This window comes from Orycteropus afer, unplaced genomic scaffold, assembly GCF_000298275.1.
Source record: "Orycteropus afer afer isolate SDZICR_OR568_19922 unplaced genomic scaffold, OryAfe1.0 scaffold00019, whole genome shotgun sequence".
NCBI classification, from domain to species: domain Eukaryota; kingdom Metazoa; phylum Chordata; class Mammalia; order Tubulidentata; family Orycteropodidae; genus Orycteropus; species Orycteropus afer.
In genome coordinates, this window is record NW_006921606.1 from 9,802,669 (window position 1) to 9,809,918 (window position 7,250).

Consider the following 7,250-nt stretch of genomic DNA (forward strand, 5'->3'; position numbering starts at 1 on the left):
GATATATACCTAGTAATGGAATGGCTGGGTCAAATGGTATTTCTAATTCCAACTTTTTAAGGAATCGCCATATTGTTTTTCACAATGGTTATGCCATTTTACAGTCCCATCAACAGTGTATGAGAGTCCCAATCTCTCCACAACCTCGCCAGCATTTGTTATTTTCTGTCTTGTTGAACTTTGCTACTAGCACTGGAGCAAGATGATATCTCATTGTTGTTTTGATTTGCATCTCTCTAATAGCTAATGATTGTGAGCATTTCTTCATATGTTTGTTGGCCCCTTCAATATCCTCCTTGGTGAAGTGTCTATTCATGTTTTCTACCTATTTTTTAAACAGATTGTTTATCTTTTTGTTATTGAGGTGTTGGAGTTTTATATAAATTCTAGAGATAAGTCCCTTGTCAGATATGTCATTACCAAATATTTTTTCCCAATCTGTTGATTCTCTTTTGACTCTTTTGGAGAAGTCTTTGGAAGCACATAAAAATTTAATTTTTAAAAGGTCCCAATCATCTGGTTTCTCTTCTGCTGTTTGTGCATTTTGAGTAATGCTTGGTAGTCTATTTATGTCATATATTAGGGCCCTTAAATTTGCCCCTAAATTTTCCTTGAGGAACTGTATAGTTTTAGGTTTCACATTTAAGTCTTTGATCCATCTGGAGTTTGTTTTTGTGTGTTTTCTTTGGTCTGTCTCTCAATCCTTTGAAGATATCTAAAGATAATTCATTAGAATTCCTTATCAGAGAGTTCCAATGCTGCTTCTTCCTCAGGGATGTGTTCTGGGTCTGTATCCTGCTCCTTTGTTTCTACCACTTTATCCTGCTTCTTTGTGTGGACTGTGATGGTCTGTTGTCTCCAAGGCATCGTGGCATTGTTGTACATAGATTTCTGTTAACTTTTTGTGAAGAGCAGCCAAGGGCGATTCAGGTTCTTCTTGGTGGTTTTTTATTGTTGGCCCATTGGTGGAGAAAGAGGTAGTGGCTCTCACTCAGTTAGTGAAGTTGCAGGAGGTGTGGGTGTAGTTGTGTCTTATGGGGACTGTTGTTTTCTCCCCCTCAGTTAGAGACAAGTTACATTTTAATAACCATCAAAAAACTAAAAGCACATGACAAAAAACACACCATGTAATCACACAGGAACTGTAACCAAAAAAAGAAAAAAAGGGAAAAAGAAGAAGAAAAAACAAGAAAACCTGCATTATCTGGGGATAGGGCACTAAGAGACAAAAAATAGAGAAGGGGAATAATGAAGGAAAAAAATGGGAAACATGCCAAAAGGCAGAAAAGTAATGGGATTAAGCATGAGATAAAAGGGGAAAAAGGAAAAAAAAAATCACTTAAATTAAAAAAAAAAAATTCAACCAGGACCAGGGAAAAGAAAAAATGATGAATATTAGGACATGTGAGGGGAAAATTAAGAATAATCAAAAAAAGGACAAAAGTATTAATAATAATAGTTGTTTTTAAACAGACAAATACAAGCAAACTAATCACCAGAAAAAAGAAAGTGAAAAAGAAAAATATAAGATAGAGAAAAAAAAAAAAATGGTGGAGGACAAGGCAGGGCACCCAGGCTCCATCTGAGCACACAGACTTTGATGGAGTTCTTGTGGGTCCAGAAGGTAGGTGGGAGTGGGGGATGGCCACACCTTTGTTCACCAAGTGGGTGTGGGGTATAAGAGTAACAAGGGGAATGTCGTACCTTTTCAGTCTTGCAGGTCCAGAGTGTCCTTGGGGTTGCTGGAAAGCAGAACGTGTTCTCAAGCCCCAGGAATCTGCAAGAGTGCTGTCTCTTTAAATATCCAAAATAGTCAAGCCACTTTTAAACCTTCACAACGGCAGTGCCCTTCGACCAGCAAAAGTCCACAGCTCAGCCCGCCTTTCTCTTCACCTTCTCTGTTTATTCCCCAGCCACCAGAGCAGTCCTCTGTGCAGTCCCCGGCTAGCAGTCCTGATTTTTAGGTTAATTCTTAGGTCCTACCACCACTTGGGAATCTCCAAACTGTCTGTGCCATCAGGATCACTCAGGATCGCTGCCAGACCACAGCTCCGTATGTCTCCTTTTTTGGTATTTTCACCCAAATTCTGCTGCTAGTTGGGGTTTAGTCCACTTCTGTATCCTTCTCTTCAAGGCTCAGGGGTCCAAGATTATCTTCTGTGTCTGTGTCAATTGGTTTCCCTTTTCTTTGTTGAAGAGGGTCTGTGCAGTCTTTCTGCCTTGCCTGCCATCTTGCCGGAACTCTAAGTACAGTATTTTTATGAAAACCAGTAGTCTTACACTTGTTAAATATGGGAACAATTTCAATTTAATATTATAGGGACATTGATCTAATGGACATTGAAATAATATGCTGCCATTAATCATAATGTTGGCATGACTTTTTAATCATCTTGAAAACATCTTTATATTTCAGTAAAGAGTGAAAAAGAGCAAAAAATATATTCTACATAAAGAGTATGAGATTAACTCTTAATTGCATATATAGATAAAAACTGGAAGGAAGTAAACAAAAAGTATCTGTTTTTGAGCATTACAATGATCAGGTTTATTTTTAAAAAACTTCATTTTTCTTTTCCTCAATAAAATGTGTTAAGTTTATAATTTGAAGGCAATCTTTTGTTTTATGTGATGTTTTGTTTCATTAACTGGATAGCATATTAAAAAAAAAAAAGATTTCATATGAACATGAAGCATATAGCCTCTAGAATGAAGAATGAGAAAAGAATTTCTGTTAAGTCCAGTGTTATTCAACATGGTTATGGACACCTTAGACAATGAAATAAGAAAAAGAAAAGGAAAATGATGATTTTCATATTCTAAACAAAGAAGAAAAAGTAACATTCAGATTATATGATGTGTAGTGCCTAAGGCATTTGACTGCTAAGCAGACGTCTGGATGTTCAAACCCACCAGCCACTCCTTGGAAGGAAGATTGGGCAATCTACTTCCGTAGAGAAACTGCCTTGGAAACTCACAGAGGGGTCGCTAGGAATCCAATGGACTAGATGGCAATGAGTTTGAGTTTGGTTTTGAGTTTGGCACTGTGCCAATGGCATTTGCTGGCTAACCAGAAGGTTGGTGGTCCAAACACACCAGCCCCTCCATGGAAGGAAGATGAGGCAATATACTTCCATAATGAGTCAGAATGGACACGATAGCAGTGAGTTTTTTTTTTTTTTTTTTAATCTAGAAAAACAACCAAATTTAATACATCAGAAATAATAAGGTAAAAACCAAAAAGAAAGTTTGGTAGTACTGTACAAGATGAACATATCAATAGTTGTTTTATAGAGTAGTGCAATACAATAATGGAGCTCTGGTAACATAATGCCTAAGGCACTTGACTGCTAACCAGAAGTCTGGTGGTTCAAATCCACCAGCCGCTCTTCAGAAGGAAGATTGGGCAATCTACTTTTGTAGTGATATTGCCTCGGAAAACCAAGGAGGGGACACTATGAGTCCATCTGACTTGCTGGCACATAACAACAACAACAGTATACAATAAAGAAATGTAGAGGATAAACACAACCATGTGGATAATAAAAATGATAAAATATCTATAAAGAAAATTAACAACATTTCTCAAGATCTAAATGGGAAGTAACATTAAAATTTAACTAAATAGCTAAATAAATAGGTAATTATTTCATGTTTGTTCCTGGGGAAAATGTTTATACTACTACTATCATAGTTATCTGTCATTGAGTTAATTCCAACTCATGGTGACCTTACATGTGCAGAGTAGAACTGTTCTATATAGAGTTTTCAAGGCTATTGTCTTTTGGAAGCACATGACCAGGCCTGTCTTGCAAGGTTCCTTATCCACCAATCTTTCAGCTAGTAATCAAGTATTTACTTTTTGTGTCACCCAAAAGTCCATACTACACTAACTACTGAGTAATTGTTATACACACACACACACACACACACACACATGAGGCACTCTTTAGTGCTTAAAGATAGTGACTCATTTTATTCTCAGAGTATTTTCATGAGGTTTGTAACAGAATTTCTACCATTTTATATACAAATAGAATCATGACAAATGAAAAAAAGATTGGAATTATTAGAGATTTCATTTTATTTGAATCAGCAATCAACACCCATGGAAGCAATAGTCAAGAAATCAGATGTTGTATTGCACTGGACAAATCTGCTGTAAAAGAACTCTTTAAAGTGTTAAGGAGAAAAGATGTTGCTTTGAAGACTAAGCTGTGCCTAACCCAAGCCATGGCATTTTCAGTCATTTCATATGCATGTGAAAGCTGGACAGTTAATAAGGAAGACCAAAGAAGAATTGATGCCTTTGAATTGTGGTGTTGACAAAGAATACTAAAAATACCATGGACTGCCAGAAGAGCTAACAAATCTGTCCTGGAAGAAGTGTAGCTGGAATGCTCCTTGGAAGCAAGAATGGCCAGACGTGAGCTCATCTACATTGATCATGTTGTCAGAAGGGACCATTCTCTGTAGAAGGATATCAAGGTTATTAAAGTGCAGGGTGAGTGAAAAAAGATATCATTCTAAATGAGATGGATTGATACAGTGGCTACAGTGATGGGCTAAAACATATCAAAGATTGTGAAGATGGCACAAGACTGGGTAGTGTTTCACTCTGTTGTACAAAATCTCTGTGAGTTGGAGCCAACTCCAATGATAACTAACAACAATAATAAATGTATATGCTAACTATGAGATACAAACTAGCATAGAGTAAACAATTCATCCCAAGGCCCATGTTTTGTAATCAAGCTCCCAGTAGAATGTTTTGGAAAATTTTTAGTCTAAAACTTATCTTACTAAAAATTCCACAAATATGCATAAGATTATTTTGAGGCAAAAATATAATCAATAAAAAATAACAGTAAAAATATACAGCCTATATTAAGTGAAAATATATTTGACCAGTAATAATTTGCCAATGACAGAAAATAGAAAATTTAGTTTATAGTGGTATTTCAAAAAACTTAGAGAGATGAGTTATTTACAATTGATAATGTGATGATTTCTAGTTTATGGAATAAATACTTAGCCCCGTATTATATAAAGTACACACACACACACACACACACACACAGAAAAAAATTCCAGCTAGATCAAAGAGATAAACCATCCCTAATTATAAAGTACTAGAATAACATATAGGAAAATATTATATATTTTAAGAATAAGAAAGCTCTTTTTAAGTAGTACTCAAAATCTAGAAATCCCCAAAATGAAAGACTGCCAGATTTTAATAAAAGTATTTCAAAATTTCTTCATGGGAAATATAACTTCAAATTAAAAATTAAGCAACAGATATGGAAAAAATACTTGACATTTATTAATTTGATAACTATATACTGAATATATAAACATTTTCCACCAATCAATAAGGAAAAGAGAAAATTAACGAGAAAACAGGAAATATAAAGCAATTTCCAAAAATAAGAAATACAACTGGATAATAAACATATGAAGATATACTCAGACTCATTGGCAATCAGGAGAATACAAAATAAAACAGCTACATAAAAATGTCCTTTTTCCCCCTCAATAAAAATAGACAAAAGGAAAGAAGAAAGATTGAAATTAAATGTTGGCAGAAATGTAAAGAAACTTGCCTTTAAATTACAACTATTCAATTGATTTTTGAAAGCAATATATCAGTAACTATGATTTTCTTTTATCATTTATTTATTTACTATTTTTTTATTGTGATTTGGCTGAAAATTCACACAGATAATTCACTTTCCATACAACAATTCACATACACTTTGTTGCATGACATTGACTACAATTTACCACAATGCAACAGTTCCCCTCCCACTTCCTCCTTATAGGTACCTCTTCCCTGTGTCCATCCCTCAGTTCCTTGAGCTGTCTCCCTGTGCATAAAAAGGCCTTCTTCCTCCCAAGATTGTTCTCTCCAAGGAGTGTATCTACCTCAGGTAAATGTTCAACTCATATGCCTGTCTTTTGTTTGTCTGGAAACCACAGGTATGGGTTCAATTCCAGACCTGAAGGGCAGCTAGGGGCCATAGTCTCAGCTGTTCCATCAGTCTCTATCACATCAGCAAACCTTCCCCCCCTTTTGTTTCTCCAAATGATTTTCAGTTTTGTTCCACATTGTTCTCCCTCTCTATCAAGGATCTCCTACATAGATCCCCTTCCAAGTGGATGACAGTGGTAGCCGGGCACCATCTAGTTCTTCTGGTCTCATAGTTGTATAGACTGCAGATCAGATGGTGTACCAGTCGCTAGGACTAATTGTTTCCATGAATTTTGGTTTTCTTCCTTCTTCTTTTCTCTGGATGAGGAGAGACCGATCGTTGCATATAGATGGCAGCTTGCTAGCTTTTAAGATCCCAGTCACTACTCACCAAAATAGGAGGTGGAACAATGTTTTATATAGTATTTTATGCCAATTGAGCTTGATGTCCCCTGATACTACGGTCCCAAGCCCACAGATTCAACTACTTGGTCCTTCTGGGTAGCTGGCTGTGACCAAGCCTTGAACACATCCTTGCCCCTTTCAGCTCTACTATACACCTGGGAATTCTGATCATTCACATAAACTTATAGGGCCATTGTCTGCCAACCCTATATATGTTCTTGGATACACTTTCCATTTCATAGACATGCCTAATCGTTCAGCCTGTCCACCCATCTATCCACCCATATACCCATGTTAGCCTTCATGGACAATGCAGTACTGTATGTACAAAAGGGTTCATATTTGTTGTCTGTACCTCCCATGTACCTCTCTATGTCTTTCTCATTCTCAACGCTGCCATATTGGTTACTCACAGTTGGTACATTGCCCTTCTCTTCACCCAGATCAATACTAACCTCTAGCTATCTAACAGTATTCCTTCCCCTCCCCTCCCACACCTGGTAATCAACAAAGAAAATTTCATTCTATAGATAAACCTTTCCTTAACTTTTACAATAATGGACTAATACAATATTTGTCCTTTTGTGATTGACTTATTTCACTTAGCATAATGTCCTCCAAGTTCATCCATGTTTTGTGGTGTTTTACAGATTCTACATATTCTTTAGCATTGCATAGTATTCCATTGTGTGTATGTACCATAGTTTTGTTATCAAATCCTCAGTTGCTGGACACCTAGGTTGTTTCCATCTTTTGGCTATTTTAAATAGTGCTGCAATGAACATGGGTGTGCATATATCTGTTCTTGTCATGGCTCTCACTTCTTTAGGATATATACCTAATAATGGAATGGCTGGGTCAAATGGTATTT